This window comes from Rhodamnia argentea, chromosome 3, assembly GCF_020921035.1.
Source record: "Rhodamnia argentea isolate NSW1041297 chromosome 3, ASM2092103v1, whole genome shotgun sequence".
Classification (NCBI taxonomy): domain Eukaryota; kingdom Viridiplantae; phylum Streptophyta; class Magnoliopsida; order Myrtales; family Myrtaceae; genus Rhodamnia; species Rhodamnia argentea.
In genome coordinates, this window is record NC_063152.1 from 8,295,436 (window position 1) to 8,313,240 (window position 17,805).

At 37.2% G+C, this 17,805-nt stretch overlaps 1 pseudogene; it reads right to left on the reverse strand.

Annotated features, from left to right (window-relative positions):
• The window catches only part of LOC125314374, a 413,124-nt pseudogene that overhangs the window by 33,775 nt on the left and 361,544 nt on the right, over window positions 1–17,805 (reverse strand).

Sequence of the window (17,805 nt, forward strand, 5' to 3'; positions counted from 1 at the left end):
AAAGTTTTCTCATAAGGTGGCCCTTCCTTTCGGAGGCCTCCCACAGCTTTGGTAGAGATCGTATGAATTATTCGATGGACAGTCCAATTTCAGAAGACAACTGTAAGGTCGTCGAAATTGTCTTTTTTTTTTTTAACTATTATTATTGTTAACTGGGTTCCAGCTAGATGAATGGCTGGTTAACATTGGTTTTATGCGACTTTTATTGTCAGGAGTTGGTGAAACTTTCGCCCTCATTTTAAGGGAAGAATTTTTTAAGGGTGTTTTCGGTGGAAGATGTGACGGGGATGGATTTATATGCACGTATATCATACGTCATCAATGACGTCTTCTCTTCATTAGAAGAAGACGACTTGACTCATGCTGCCATCTGTTCTTGTTTTTTTTTTTTTTCGGGTATTGATTTTTTTGGTCTGGGCCTACATTATTTACAAGCCACCGTGTGTCCTTTGGCATTAATTCATAAATGTTGATTTTCGTAAAAAATCAGATTGAAGATTGAAAATAATGAACTTTCCTTATTTGAATATTAAGAGTGCTATAACTATTTATTAACAAAATCCAATATGACTAACATGTTTTTGTCATTTTCGTTTGGGTCGTATATGTTCTTGTCATTGACTCATGCATATTAGCACCGGAAGCATGTGAATATTGCTTGTTAGTTTTTTCTGGATAAATACATTGAAAGTTCTAAAACTTGTCATGAAAATGCAATTGATTCTTAAAAACTATCAAAAAGTGCAATTAAATCCGAAAATATATCGCAAAAGTACATTTGAGTCTTAAAACTTTCAATGAGTACAATTAAATTCTAAAACTTATCAAATTGATCCCATTAAGTCCTTCTATTGATTGCATTTTTATAAATGAATAGACGCTGAAAATTGTGCATAAGATACTCATGTTAACAATTTTCCTAAAGTCTACTCTTTTTACATTATTGTGTTAAAGGAACCTTCGTTTACGCTGATCCCTATTGAATGAGTTGTAAGAAAGGTATCCCGTTTTACATTATTCTAAAGTCAATTTGCCAACTTGTTTAATATAAGATTATTACTTAGTTTTGTCTATATGTACTCTGCGCATCGAGGCATCTTCTTCCTCTTGTAGAAACACATTGCGTGTTCCGCAATTGAAATTAGTAGCTATTACTTAGCTCCATATCCACAAGGTATCATGCAGACAAATATTAATTAAAACTCAGATTTGTTCAAGCACGGACCAGAGACCGTATAATTCCACTCCTTCCTCATCTTCCCAAAAATAGATATTCAACCCAGCCACAACAACAGCAACATCATATCAAGAGAGAGAGGGAGAGTGGAAGAGAGAGAGACAGAATAGAAGGAGATAATAGGAATGAGGCATACAGAGAGTGCTTGATCAGAAGTATGCTCTCCCCATTGTTTAGATTTGTTTGTGGGAGTCTCTATGGATCAAAACGAGTGAGAGTGCATCTCATCTTCAGATATCTCCAGACTTGCCATGACATCCTTATTACTCATCACTTAATTAATCATCACTTAAGCAAGATGTGGTTTATCCATTTTTCAATTGAAGAATTTAACCATCCAATAGCTTACTAACCATCACAAGAAGAATGAATAAAATCGCTTTAGGATGTGTTTTTTACATTAATATTGCGTGCTAAAATTACTCTATTTTACTATGTGTCAGTGTGTCGAACATTATCTAAGAAGATGATCATAATATATATATAACCCACCCATCGGTTGCCGCGATGGTTTGAGCCCAGTTCCTTTCACGAGAGGTTCTGGGTTCAAAACTCGTAGGCGCCGGTGATTTAAGCGGGGGTCGTGGCGGTGGGATGCTGCGCTAGCCACTCCCGAGGACTAGTCATGCTTCACCGCTAGTTTGAGCCATAGCTCGCCGGCCGCGCGGACATCTCGGTTACCAAATATATATATATATATATATATATATATATATATATATATATACGTCTCCGGGATCGATAGACACATTGCATGGAAAAGAAGAAAATTAAAATAGAAGATGGATGAGGAGAATAATGAAAGAAGAAAACAAGATATGGAAGTCAAGAACGGTCGAAATATAAACCATGAATCCACATTCTTATGAATTCACGTGAGTCGAATAAGTCTAGAATCGTAGTAACAAGTTCCCAAATCAGAATTATACAAGTTAAAATTATCACAACATATAAACAGATAGTATATAATGCATGAGAGGGTCGGGGTCTTCAACCCAAGCTCGGGCTTCGTCGCTCAAGCTTTGGAGAATGTTCATCGCTCGGACAAGAAGTACTTAAACCTCAATTGTCCGGATGGGGCTCCCAGCCGGCATCACACGAGTAATTCCAAAGAAACAGAGCTTCACCCTTACTCGAATGTCAGAAATGTCAAGGGATATGAGATAAACCACCGGTAGGAGGCACGGCCTTCCGATTCTGGGGTATGATATAGAATGCAGAAAATAAACTGCAGAATAAAAGAACACAGCTCTGAACACCACAAGTAGGAGGCAGAGCCTTCCGCGATCTGTGGGTATTAAGCTAGAAATGTCACAACTTCACAATGTATATTATAAAATCGAAAGATTACATCAAAAGATCCGTAGATCCGTGTCAAAAAACTCCAAAAACAGAAAGATCCGGAGTAGATCCGAGAAGAAAGGATCAAAATCAAAACAGATCAGGGAAAGATCTGAGTACTTACCGGAAGTCGTCCGGGAAGTAAGTAGAGGAGTCTTCAAGGTAATCGGGTTAGCTCCTTACTAGGGTCGGCTAGAAAGGATGATCGTCCGAAAGGGTTAGAAGGGAGAGAGAAATTCTGAACTCTCAAGGTGTGAGGGTGAGAGAGGTTCTGGAGAGGAGGAGAGGTGTTTTCCGGGTTTCGAAAAAGCCCGCCCCTCACAATGTCTGAGGTCTGTCTTATAAACACAAAAAGTACCGTAGCAACAGTGCTACAGTTTAAAAATAAAACCGCTATAGTGTACATTGTACAGTGAATGTCTACAGTACAAAGTACATTTATACGGTAAAAATACTAAGAGTCCGATGCCAAGTCTTCAGCATCTTCATCTTCTTGGTCTACAACATCCGCCCGATTGATGTTAGGCAAGATCCCGTAGCGATCGTCTTCATTGGAATTCCCGTTGTGATGGGAATCCGCTTGAGAGTTCCTGGAGTCTTCGTAGTCTACAACAACTTGTTTCATCATTTTCCAGAAATCACCTTCAGTAGATGCTCCTGCTAACTTAGAAACAGCTATCGATCCGTCATGAAGAAAGGTCGTGTTTGTGGTAGGAGTGATGGACTGAATCTGTCGTGATTGAATCCACCTCTGAACACTTTCTATAGAACATTTTTCCCGGAAAGTAAAGCCATCCCACCATTTGACTTTAAATCTTCCGGAAAGAATCACAAAAGTAGATCCTGGGGTACCTACTTGGTATTCGAAATCCCAGGCGAGGACCCGGGAAATACGGAAAGTGGGCGAGAAAAGAAGAAAGGCTGGGTAAACCTTTTCTTCCGGGGTCGGTGTATAGGAAGATTTAAAAATTCGATAAGACTCAAAAACATTTTGAGGTTTTTGAGGAAGGAGGTCAGTGAATGGTCCGAAATGATCCCACCACCGTATGAACCAAAATGGTAGGGTTGTGATGTCAAAATTGTCTTCAAAATAGAACGACCAAGTATGTGTTCCATTAAGGTTTTGTCTAAAAAAGGCATTCCACCGGGCTTGCTGGTAGTCGAAGTATGTGAATGATGGTCTGTGAGAAATTATCTCTGTGAGTTTGGCATTGAATTTGACGGGAGTCCGAGGTGAGATGTCCCGGTCAGAAGGGTGGATGACCCTAGTAATTTTGGCAATCGAGTAGTTCACAACGTCGGGATTCTTGTTATCAGCAAAATGTCTAAATTTTACTGATTCGGTTTGTGTCAAAATCCTTTCATAAAATTCTACTGTCTTTAAGCTGTCATGAGGAGTAAAATATTGGTTTTCACCAAACATTTTTCTCGCCTAAACAAAAGGGTCTTTGTGGTAAAAACCTTTTTCAATTGTCAAAATTTTTTCTAAATGTCTAGGAAACCATTTAGATTTGGTCTTAAAAATTTTTCGAGGGGTTGGCGATGCCGGAATAACCACCTCGTTCAAAACATTTTTTGGTCTTAGGGGTGAAGGGGACTGTACCTCTTACGTAGTCAAAACTTCAAATCCCATTGCAGTCAAGAGTTACGGCGGTATCATTGCCAGTTTGTCATAGGGTAAAGAAACGGATTTTGAGTCTGATGGTCTAAGAAGTTTGGAAGAAGAAGATTGACCCGGTCCCGAGGCCAACTTTGGTTGAGGTTGTTGAGTCAAGGGTTTGTCCGAAGCTTTGGTTGCCTCAAGCCGCCTTCGGATGGGGGTCAATTTGGCTGGAACTATCTGGGTTTTCGGCTTGGCCGGAGCCTTACCTTTGTCTTTTCTCGGGGGCATGGTGAAGGGTTTTTTCCCTGTAAAAATTCTCGGGTCATGAAATCGGGAAGAGAGTTTGAATTTCCATGTATGAATTCAATATCAAAGTCAAAAACGGATAAGATGGCTTGCCATCGTGCAAAAATCTGTTTAGAAGCAATATTTAAAATGTCTTTATGCAATATGTCCTTTGCAGATTTACAATCAATCCTCGGAAGGAATTTTTGGTTTAAAAGGTCACCTTGGAACTTAGAAATGGAAAGAACAATGGCAAGAATTTCCTTTTTAATTGTGGAATAATTTTTCTGTGTATCATTCCAATGTTTAGAAATAAATTGCACAATTTGTTCTTTTCCAGAGTCATTCTTTTGTTTCAAAATTCCACCATAGCCTATGTCAGAGGCATCGGTTTCTACAATCTTAAAAGTAGAAGGATTAGCAAGATGTAAACAAGGTATCTCTTTAACCAAGGTTTTTATCTTGCGGATCGTGTCAGAATGCAAATTTGTCCAAGGGACTGGATTTTTTCTTAGTCTCAAATGTAATGGTTTACAAATGATATTAATATTAGGAATGAAATCAATAACATAATTCAAAGATCCAAGAAATCTTTGTAATTGAGTCTTGTCTTTGATTTCGCCTGGAAATTTGTCAGCAAATTGAATGGATCTCTCAATTGGTATGATAGTACCATGTTCAATGTAATGTCCAAGAAATCTGATCTTTGTCCGAAATAGCAAAATCTTTGTCGGAGATAAAGCTAATCCATTTTGTCTGGTAACTTTTAAAAATTGGTTAACATGTTTAAAATGAGAATCAATGTCAGAAGAGAAAACCAAAACATCATCAATGTAAACAATGATGTAATTGGAATACGGATTAAAAATGTCATTCATAATTCTCTGGAATTCGGAGGGCGCATTCTTTAGTCCAAAGGGCATAACATTCCATTCAAATTGGTCAAAAGGAACAGTAAATGCTGTCTTAAATCGGTCTTTTTCTGAAATTTGAATCTGCCAAAATCCAGATTTCATGTCAAATTTAGAAAATATCTTAGAACGGCACGATCTGCTTCGAAAGGTCTTTTTGTTGGGGATTGGATATCGAATCCATTTTAAAGCAGAGTTTAAAGGTTTATAATTCACAACAAGTCTGGGTACTCCACGTTCCAATTCTGCATTCTTATTGACGTAAAAAGCGAAACAGCTCCATGGAGATTTGCTCTTTCGAATTAGTCCTTTTTGCAAAAGATCTTCAATTTCTTTTTTGCATAAAGTCAAAAGTTCAGAATTCATCCGAGAAGGTCTTGCTTTTGTCGGGATATCCTTTTCGGAAAAGTCGGGTTCATAAGGCAAATCAACAATATGTCTCTTTCTATTCCAAAAAGCATTTGGAAGGGTGGAACAGACTTCTCTTTTCGGTTTATTTTCTAAAAGAAGGATTTTCTGTTTTATATCGGGACGAACTATCCTTTGTTCAATCCTTTTATAATCCAGTTCTTCTTTTAAAAATAAAAGGTGAGATTCCTTATCTCCGATGAGACAATTAATCTCCTTGATAGACTGTTTCTGTAAAATGTTTAAATTCCTCGTCTGAGGTTTAGAAATAAAATGGAAGATAATTTTATTTCCCAAAATATCTGTCTCAATTCCTTCCCGAGTCACCATGAAAGGCTGAATTAGGTTGATAAAAGGGGTTCCCAATATAACATTTTGTTTTAAGTTTTTAGCAAGTAAAAAGGATGTCTTTAAAGAAATGTTGTCTTTAATAATTAAAACTTCTGGAAGTTTGTAACGAATGTCTAAATAACCTCCTGAAGCAGTTTTCAAGGCTTCGGTAGTTTTGTCAAAATATTTGGTTGGTATTAAACCTTCACGAATACAATTGAGGTCTGCTCCTGTGTCAAAAAGAACTGTAGTGTTTAATTCAAAATCATGGATTTTAATAGTCACATTAATTATCCATTTTTTTGAAGTTATTTCCGAAAGTAAATGAAGAAAAGATGAAGGGTCTGTTTCTTGAGTTTCAGTTTTATTATTTGTCAAAATTTGTTTTTTAAATTCTAAAAATTCTTGTCTTTGTTCAATTTGGTTTATTTTGAGAAAACGAATTTCCTTTTTTAATTCATTAATCTCAAACTGCAAGTCATTAGAATTTGTTGGTCTAGAAAATTGTTTCTTTCCTCTGTTTAAAATATTTGTCAAATTGTAAGGATTGTCAAAAGGTCTTGGAGTAGAAATTTTTGTTTTTTGAAAACGATTCATGGCAATCTCGGAATCAGAAAGGTTTTCAATTTTATCTAAAATTTCTTCTTCATCTTTAGTCAAAACACAAATATCCTTTGAATCCTTTTCGGGGTTCTCGGGCTCATCAATCTCGGAATCAAGAAGATTTGCAAGTTCGTCAAACTGGAGACCATCGTCATTATCCTCTGGTTCGGAGAAATCGGAGGTCTCACTTTCAGAATCAATCATGAGTTGATTTAATTGGTCAAGGGCTTCTTCATCTAAATTTAACTCATTAATCCTTTTGAAGACCTTGCAAAATCTGCGAGTATGTCCCTTTTTCCCACAATTGAAACAAGTAAACTTAGAAAAGTCCCTTTTTGTTTCTTGTTTCTTAGGGTCAAAACTCCTCCTTTTGGAAAATGTCTTTGGTTTTTTAGAAAAAATTTTCTTTTTCTTTTGATCATTTTTCTCGGGAGGGCAAGTACCTTTGCACTTTGGATTTCTTTTAGAAGAAAAGTCATAAGAAGGGTCATATTGTCTGCAAAAATCTCCTAGTCCTTTGTTACCAAGAGATTTCTCTTTTTTAGGTTGTTTCTGCAACTTAATGTTATTACACATTTCAGAACCAGTCTTAAAAACATAAGAAACAAGTTCACCGTAAGAAAGAATGTCAAAAGGAATTTCTTCACCGAACTGCTCGCGTATACGCTTTCGGACTTGGTTTCCGATGAGGATAGGGAGACCGGCAAGGAATTTCTCTTTCCGGAATGGTTGATTGCGATCCGGTCGGAGCGGAACACGTTGAAAAAACTCGTCTTTGTATTGTCTGAATTCACCTAAGGATCTACACTTTAAGTTTGAAAGAAGATCCTGATTGTGATTTCGGACAACGTAAGGGTCACCAATGAAATGTTGGGAAATTGAGTAAATCAAAGTCGAAACTGCGTCTTGGATCATTTGTCCTTGGTCATCTAAAACAGTTTGGCCGTTTTCATCGGTCTTAACAGCATTTAAAATCTGATTTCTTTGGTCTTCAGTGAGATAATTATCCCACCATCCTTTTAAAGTTCCTGAAAAACCGGCTAAAATCATAAAAGCAATTTGTTGATCGGTCGTATCGGGAATGGTCTTGTAAGTTGTGGCAAGCATAACCATTTGATTCAAAACTTGGATTAAATTTGCTTCAGAAACACCGTCAATGTTCCATTCATAAATCGCGTCGGAGGAATATTTGTTTTGGAACCTAGTCGAAGATTCTTCCTTGACGAGATCCGGAGGAGTGGCACGAGAATAGTAGAGTTTCTGAGGATCCTTCCAAGATATCCTGTTGATTTGAGGAGTATCTTCGGAGTCTAACATAGAAATCTTTGGAGTGTCTGAAATCTCAGAAGTTTGGTCACAATCTAAAATGGCAATTCCCTTAGGACTGGAAATTTTTAAAGGTTTCTCAACCTTTGGTGTGCTCAAAACTGGTTGAAGGTCGGGAAAGTTTGCAGTCTTTTGTTTCCTTTCTTTTTCCCTTAAAAAGAAATTTCTTTTTTCTTGAAGGGCTTCAAAGAATTCTTTGCTGAATTGCTTTGGCATTTCAAAATTCTTAAAAAGAGGTTGTTTTAAAGAGGAAGTCGAAGGACTGGAAGAGTCATTAATAGGCCTGGACGATGAACGAGAAGAGACAGTAGAATCGAGAGTCGTTTCGATCCTATTCAATTGTTCACCTATCGTGTAAATATGTTGATTTGAAAAATTATTTTGTTCAATAATTTTTTTGAATTCCTTTTCTTGTCTAAAATCCTTGTCTTCGTCACAAGGTTTTTTGAAAGGTGCAGATAGGAATAATCGAGTCCTATAATCAATGTTGATTTTTCTCAAAGGGGGATGATTAGACTCAACCTCATGACCGTCGTCTAATCTCCATTTCAAAATCTTATTAATGTTGAAAAGTTCTCTTTGTTCAAGGAAATAATTTTCAAACCAATCGAAGAAGTACATATGTTCTCCTAATTGTCCTAGGAATTCATAATACTGTTCTTTGATTTGTAAAACATGTTTCTTGAATTTGTCAAAAAACCAATTTCTGATTTCAGTATTATAATCAGAATTAAACTCTTTATTTAAAAGAATACGGTCTGGTTGAAAATCTTTTTCTAATACAAAAACTTCAGGGTCTTCGTCTTGTTCCATCTGAGATGGAGTAGGTTCGGGAGAACCCGGGTCTTGCTGTTGATAAACGGGTCTTGCGATTCCAGCGCTCGTGTCGAGACCACTAATGTTTAAATCAGAATTAAGAGGAGGAGCACTTGGAGTTGTATGTCCTTGTGCTTGGGAAATGGAATCGCCTTGGTTACTTACTGGAATAGTAATAACCGGAGGTAGATTTGGTCTCAAATCAACAGATCTGCGAGAAGAAGAACTAGAAAAAGAAGGTCTTGAAGTGATATGGGGTGAGAAGTCAAAAGATCTTCGAGGAAATTGAATGGTCACTCTTCCTTCGGGATGTTGGACAATGTTTGTCGGATTTTCGTTTCGGATAATGGGACGTGGTATCGGATTGTCTATTTCCCATTGTTACGGTAAAACAACGTCATTCCATGAAATGGATTTAGGAATTATGCAATTTGATTTTTTGATGTCTGTTGTCAAAAGAAGGGTTTCACCCTTAGGGGCCGAATTCAAAGAGTGTACGTCAAAAGCGGAACTCATCGCTTTGTAATGGACTTTGTAGATGAGGGAAAGCGGAATCGAACCGTCATCTATGGCATAGTTATGAGTCTTAATTTGTAAAACAAGTGATTTCAAAATGTTCTTGTCTCTTAGAGATACAGAGAAATTAGGAAAACAATCAAAATGTATAGGTCCGTTACACAAAGAAGTCTCAATGGTAGCCAAAATCGAGTCCTCATATCTTAAAAGTCTGGAGTCTCTTAGAACAAGTAAAATCGAGGTATTTAAACCTTCTTTCAAAAGTGGCTTGATGCCAACCTGAACCATGCCTAAATGAAGATAGTTATACTTTTGGGCATGTTTCTTAACAGAGTCTTTGTCTAAAAGCGGGATCAAAGAATAAGATGAATTAAGAGGAATGTCACATTCCTCTGTCGTAATCACATAGTCAGAAGATTTAAAAATCTTTCGGAATGAAGATTGTTCATAAATTTGGTCATAACGAACTTTAGGAATTTTCCAATTCCTAATGGATTTATTAAAGTCTTCAATCGTAATCTGTTCTCTATGCAAAGGTCCTTCCATCCGAGAAACTTCAGATCCTGAACCCGAAGAGGAAGAATTAGTACGTCTTAAAAGATTCATCTTATATAAATAATACTTTCCAAATACTTGATCAGTTCCTCAAAGCCCCGCTGACCAACGGTCTTACGCACCTCTGCCGGGACCACGGTGGCATACCAGAGGTATCCCCTTTCAAGTATCTTTTCCGTAAAACTTATATATATATGAAAATCAATCCACCCAAATCAGTTTGCTTATTCAATTCACTAGCAAAAAAGGACACACAAATATGTGCTTGATTTGGATTATCTAAGGAAATGAACTCTATTCGTTGAAGTGTGAAAAACATTTAACCAATTTAAGCAAAAGTGGAAAGTTTGTTCATGTTGGGACCATTCACGCAGCTTGTACTCTTCTAGAATCATTTTGTCCAAACACAGTAATAAAAAGTTGTCGTGGAGTTGCAGTCTATCTGGAAAAGAAATAAACAATAGGAAAGACCCAAAAAAAAAAAAAAAAGTGTTGAGCATTTATGTGTTAAAGTGGTATCCATTCTCCACCATAAAAGACGTGTATTAAGGGCAATAGGCATACCTACCCTTGAACTAGCCAGCCACATCTGAACGTCCAACACAGGCTGCTCTTTAGTTAGTCCAAGAAATAATTAATTATATCAATGGTCAATGTATCATCATGTTTCTTGTCCGGATACATTGCAAGTCGTTGTCCATTTCCTATTATATATTTAGAGAATCACCCCTATTATAGGATTTGGCCTTTTAGATTGATTGCACAAATTTTGAATTGATTGAATCCTTTATTCAATCAATCCATAGGACTAGATCTCTAGTCCGCATAATAGGAACGGAGTTGTTTCTCACCTGTTATACATTTACAAAATCATCCCATTATGTCTGCCTAATAAAGGCAAATGTGTGTACAAAACTACATGTCACCAAAAGTTGTTTCGACCCGAGACTATACTAAATTAATAGAGTGACTAAAAGTCCTAAAAGTACGAATTGGCCGGCGGGGCCCTCGACTACTTCTGTTGAGGAGTTGGGATATCAAGCACGTTATGGCTTTCCACTCCCCTGGCAATCATAGAAATTTTATGCTGCTATCAGATGAATTTGTATTCGGGGAATAAAAATTTTGTGTTATTATCAAACGCGTTTATCTGCTTAGAAACTCATCCAAAAATTGTAAATGGAAAAATCTATTTCTGGCTAGAAATTGATTCTATAATCAAAATAGTTATCATTCACGCTCGGTTTTTACAAAAAATAATTTTGGAAAATTTTGTGAATGGACCTATATTTATGTGTTTTTCGAGACAAAAAAAAATTGAGGCCGAACTAATAGTAGATCTAAAGTTGAAATTTATTTAGAAAATTAGGCCTTTTATATGGATGGGTACCGTGTTTGGCTAAAATCACTGTACCTTCTCATTAAAAAAGTTATTATCAATCTATAGGTCTAACTTTGTGAGCATAGGCATCACATAAGCCATGGCTAAGCATAATGGATCAATCGGTTTGGGAACCGCTTAGACTGGACCAAACCGGTCAATATGATTCGGTTCTTGAGGACTCCGATCCGGTTCCCGGTTCCAAGTGAATGGACCACCCATACCGGACCGAGTAATATTTATATTTTTAAATTTCCTAAATGTAAACCTAAACTTGAATACAATATTTTTGCTTTTTGTTTCCTTAGTGACGTTTTAGCAACAATGCTATACAATTAATGAGAGGCGGTTCGATGAATATATCGTTAGTGAGATAAATTTAATGACACATCACAAAAAAAGTCACTGGTCTAATGATTGGACAGCCGAGGAATTGTATCGGACCGGTTGGTCCCGAGATCATTTGGTCCAGCTCCCGATCTTTAAAATTGAAAATTAGTCCTCCCGATCCGATTCTCAATCTCAGCGTGGGACTGAACCGAACGATTGCCCCTTATATAAGCTTGTACAGTTTCTTTCTAATGTTTACTCCAAAGTTTTCTTATAAGGTGGGCCCTTCCTCTCGTAGGCCCCAACAGCTTTGGTAGAGATCATACGAATTATTCGATGGACGGTCCAACTTCAGAAGATAACAACTGCAAGGTTGTCGAAATCGTCTTTTTTCTACTATTGTTATTGTTAACTGCATTCCGGCTAGATAAATGGCTGGTTAACATTGGTTTTATGCGACTTTTATTATCAGGGCAGTGAAATTTTCGCCCTTATTTTAGGGGAAGAATTTTTTAAGGGTGTTTTCGGTGGAAGATGTGACGGGGATGGATTTATATGCACGTAAATCACACGTAATCAATGACGTCTTCTCTTAATTAGAAGAAGACGACTTGACTCATGCTGCCATCTATTGTTGGTTTTTTTTTTTTTTTTTTGCAGGTATTGATTTTTTTGGTCTGGCCCTACACTATTTACAAGCTACCGTGTGTGCTTTGGCATTAATTTATAAGTGTTGATTTTCGTAAAAAATCAGATTGAAGATTGAAAATAATGAACTTTCCTTATTTGAATATTAAGAGTGCTACAGCAATTTATTAACAAAATCCAATCTGACTGATATGTTTTTGTCATTTTCTTTTGGGTCGTATATGTACTTGTCATTGACTCATGCACATTAGCATCGAGAGCAAGCGAATATTGCTTGTTAGTTTTTTTTTTTTGGATAATTGTATTGAAAGTTCTAAAACTTGTCATGAAAGTGCAATTAAGTCCTAAAAAATTTCAAAAAGTGTAATTAAGTTCTAAAATTCGTCGCAAAAGTACAATTGAGTCTTAAAATTTTTAAAGAGCATAATTAAATCATAAAACTTATCAAATTGATCCAATCAAATCCTTCTATTGATTGCATTTTTACAAAATAACTAGACGCTGAAAATTTGGATAAGATACTCATGTTAACAATTTTTGTAAAGTCTCCTCTTTTTATATTATCGTGTTAAAGGAACCTTCGTTTACGTTGATCCCTATCGAATGAGCTGTAAGAAAGGTACCCTGTTTTACATTATTCTAAAGTCAATTTGCCAATTTATTTAATAGAAGATTATTACTTCGTTTTGTCTGGATGTACGCTTCGCATCAAGGCATCTTCAAGCGGCATCTTCTTTCCTTCCATAGAAACACATCGTGTGTTCCACGATTGAAATTTTAACTCCTTATCCACCAAGTGTCCTCTATTAACTAAAACTCAGCTTTGTATAATTCCTCTTCCTCATCATCTTCCCAAAAATAGATATCCAACCCAAATGCAACAACAGCAACATCATATCAAGAGGGAGTGGGGGAGAAAGAGAATGGAAGGAGATTAATAGGAATGACGCATATGGAGAGTGCTCGAGTAACCATGCAGCCAGCTTGGGGAGCTATGCGACTAACGGGTGATCTACGTGACTGCCCATGCTGGCAGAGGGGGCTAATGGTGTGCCGATCGAGTGGGCAGGAGAATGCCGAGCTGGTCGGATAGACTTTCTTGGTAAAACATGAAATATGTTTAAGACTCAATTAACACAATTGAAACGTTAGGACCGAATTGGATGGAGTTGATTCAATGTCTGAAGTGCTTTGTTTTATTGAGTAACGAAATATCAACATTATAAATATTTGAACTAACACACATTACAAATTATAGGTGCTTAAGGAATATTGCAGTCATTAAACTAAACCAAGGAATAGCATTTGCCGGGAAAATTTGAAAATTTTTTATTTATTAATTTGGCTTTGGGTTGTGAAATCAATAAATTTGATTAAATGAAATCAATGAGTTGACATCTTAAAAAAAGGGGATAAGTACGTTAGAAGTCTTAAAATTTGTAACGAAAGTGCAATTGAGTCCTAAAACCTTCAAAAAGTGCAATTAAGTCCTAAAACTTGTTACAAAAGTGCAATTGAGTCCTAAAACTTTCAAAAGTACAATCAAGTCCTAAAAATTGTCAAATTGACCCAATCAAGTTCTTCTACTAATTGCACTCTTTGAATATATTTAGGACTCGATTGCATTTTCGTGATAAGTTTTAAGACTTGATTGTACTTTTTGAAAGTTTTAGGACTCAATTATAATTTCTTAATAAATTTTAGGACTCTTAGTGCACTTATTCCTAAAAAGAATTAATTGGTAACTGGACAATCCAAAATAAGAAATTGACAAAAACTTGGTAGAGAAGAGCGGTGGCCTCGACTTAAGCGGGGATTGGTGGGTCCCAGCCACCGGGGGAGAGGGCAGAAAGTAAATTGTTATATGCTATCTCGATTACAAATCTGCCCCTGGATGATTAAAGCAGGTGAAGCTCCGCGACTTCCTCTTTCCCATTGTTTATATAGGCCTATTTCCGTAAAAGCCCTTCAACTTAAAATTTAATCTTAATTCTATCCTAAACTCTCTCTATTTTTTCTTGAAAAAATCCTTAACTTTTGATTTAATCCCAAACCCGCCTCCACTTTTTCTGTCAAGGAAATCCCAAGTCCAGTCTCAAATCTACTTTGAGCCTTTTTTTTTTATCTCAAAAGACAAATCATTAGCTAATCTCAAATCCGCCCATGTTACCTCTCCGTCCAAAAATAGTCATTATTGTTTGACGTGGTATTTGTATGTCAATAAAAAAAAATCCACATTGGCAAAGTGAGGTGGAAAATTATCTCAAACAATCAGGTTTTCGATCTGGAAATTAGGAAAACTAGAGACGATTACGGTGATTTTTGGACAGGGGGTTAGTAGGAACAGATTCTGGACTATACTTAAAGTCGGGGTTTTTTTTAAGACAAAAATAATTAGGGGCAAATTTAGGATTGAACTTACAACTAGGGTTTTTTCTAAGAAAAAGATTCCGAAAAAGATTGAAACAAGACCTAAAGCCTTTTTAAATATACATAGGTTTTGTGTTTGGTTAAAGTCACCGACCCTTCTGCTTAAATAAGTAATTGCTCAATTTTTTATGCACTCGAAAGTATAATTTAACACTGAATTTCTTGGGTCTAATGTAATTGTAATGATCAGTACAAACGCACGGTACTATTTGGGACCAGAGCACCGCGTATTTTTCATGCATTTCTTCATATTTTTACCATATTTCCTTGAAAATTGAATTTATTCCCAGACAACAAAGCATTGACTCGTGGGAGAGGTCAAGAGGCATAATTTAATCAAATAGAAATTTACAAATATTATTTGTCTAGCTTGATCAGAAAAATACTCTCTCCATTGTTTACATTTGTTTGTGGGAGTCTCTATGGATCAAAATGAATTAGGATGGATCTCATCTTCGGATATCTCCAGACTTGCAATCCCAGCCTTATAACTGATCAGTAAATTAATTAGTACTTAAGCAAGATTTGGTTTTTTTACTTTTCAATTGTGGAATTTAACTATCCACTCTCTTAGAAACCATCACGAGAATAGCGAATAAGACTGCTTAAGGAGATATTTTTTACATTGTCTAAGAAGGAAAACAGTCCACCTAGATCAGAACTCTTATTCGATTCACCAGCAAAAAAGGGCACACAAATATGTGCTTGATTTGGATTATCTAAGGAAATGAACTTAATTTGTTGAGGTGTCAAAAATAGGAAAATTTGTCAAAAAAGTCCTAAACCTATTTCACTTTTGCCAATTCCGACATAAACCTTTTCATTTTACCAATTCAGTCCTAAACCTTTTGAATTTGTGCCAATTCAATTCTAAATATTTTTTCTTGCCAATCAGTCCTAAACCTTCTGCATTTTTGTCGACCTCATCCAGCGTCGCCGTCACTGGACGAGCTCGAGCTCGCCCGACCATGGTGTCCCCATCACTGGGCAAAGCCGAGCTCGCCCAACATCGACAGTGCTAGTGGCCAATGAGGTCAAGTCTCGCTGGCCCTCATCACGAGTCGGTTTCCGATCCGGCGACCGGCTAGAGAAAGAAGATGGACTAGCAAATAGAAAAAAATTTAAAAAAATATCTAAATATTACTAAAAATTACCTCATCAGAGCTGGCCGGCATCCACGTCATCGTCAACAAGTCAAAGTTGGCTAGATGAACTGAATTGACACAAATACAAAAGGTTTAGAACTAAATTGGCACAAAAAAAGGTTTAAGAATGAATTGGCACAAATGCAAAAGGTTTAAGATTAAATTGACAAAATTAAAATATTTAGGACTGAATTGGCAAAAGTGCAATAAATTCAAGACTTTTTTGACAATTTTCTTTGACATTTAACCAATTTAAGCAAAAGTTGAAGGTTTGTTCATGTAGGCACCATACGAGCTTGTACTTTTCTGGATTATCATTTTGTCTAAACTTAGTAATTAAGAGTTGTCGTGGAGTTTAAAAGTCTATCTGGAAAAGAAATTAAACTAGAGGAAAGACAAAAAAAAATGTTCACTAGAAGTCCTAAAACTTGTCAAATTGATTCAATCGAGTCATTCGATTAACATCGTCACTTTATCTAACGGAAAATGCTAACGTGGTATTTTTAAATTAATTTTCTTATCCTAGGTGGCATTTTTAATTATTTTATTTTTGAAATCTTATTTAAATCAAATTAAAAACTGAAAAATGATAAAAAAATTATTTGAAACAAAAAAGAAAACTGGAAAAAAAACAAAAAAAAGGGTAGGGCCTCACTGGTGAGGCCCCGCCGCCGCCGCCGCCCATAGCCGGAGGGGCGGGCGGAGGTCACCAGCCCCGGTGGCTGGCCCTCACCGGCCTCGGGTGAGGCCTCGTAGGCAAAGCTCGCTCGGTACAGGCAAAGCCTCACCCCGATCCGGGTTGAAGAAAACTAGACTCTAGAAGTGCCTAAAAGCCAATCTCGCTGCCCGAAGCCTATTGCGGATGTACGTCTTCATGCGGGGGATGGACTCGATGGGGGAAGAGAGGACCGAGAAAGAGTTTGAGACTCTAGTGAAAGCGGTGGAATTTTGCAGCATTACGGTGGCGTATTCCGCCCATAACTTCTCCCTTGTTGAGCTATGCAAGAATGGCAAATCTTGCTAATTGGATGCTACTTCACATAGGCCGGTTCTTGCCTAGCTCAGCATTCGAGTTCCCGCCATTGACGAACGATGTCTGTGATTTCTCATCTCATGGGGAATGAGATCTTGGAGTAGTTCCTGTCGATGGTCAACAAGCGCCCGGTGCTCAACACGCCGACCGACTAGAAGGAGACCCCGCAGGCCCATGTGTTCATTGCCTATCTCTCGGGGCTGAAGGAGGAGGAGGTGAATGTGGAGGTCGACGGAGATGAGTACCTAGCGAACCTTGCCAGATTTGGGTTTCTTCGACCCCGATCCGGGTGAGGCTTCGCTCGCGCCTAGCAAGTCTCGCCGGCCCTCGCCCGGGGCCGGTGAGGGCCGCCTACCCTCGCCCGGGGCCGGTAACCTCCGTCGGACCCTCCGGTGATGGGCAGTGGCGGCGGCGGCGGCATGGCCTCAACGGCAAGACATGCCCTTTTCATTGTTTTTTCCAGTTTTTTTATTGTTTCAAATAATTTTTTTTAGCATTTTTCATTTTTAATTTGATTTAAATAAGATTTTTAAAAAATAGAATAATTAAAAATGCCACTTAGAATAAGAAAATTAATTTAAAAATGTCACGTTGGTATTTTTCATTAAATAAATTGACGATATTAATGGAAGGACTCGATTGAATCAATTTGACAAGTTTTATGACTTGATTGCACTTTTTGCAAATTTTGGGACTCAATTGTACCTTCGTGACAAGTTTTAGGACTTCTAGTGAACATATCCCTAAAAAAAAAATATTGAGCAATTATGTGTTTAAAGTGGTCTCCAACATAAAAGATGTAGTAAGGGCAACGTAAATACCTACCCTTATTCTAGCCAGCCACATCCGAACGTTCAACATAGGCAGCTCTTTGGTTAGTTCAAGAAATAGTTTAACTATATCATTG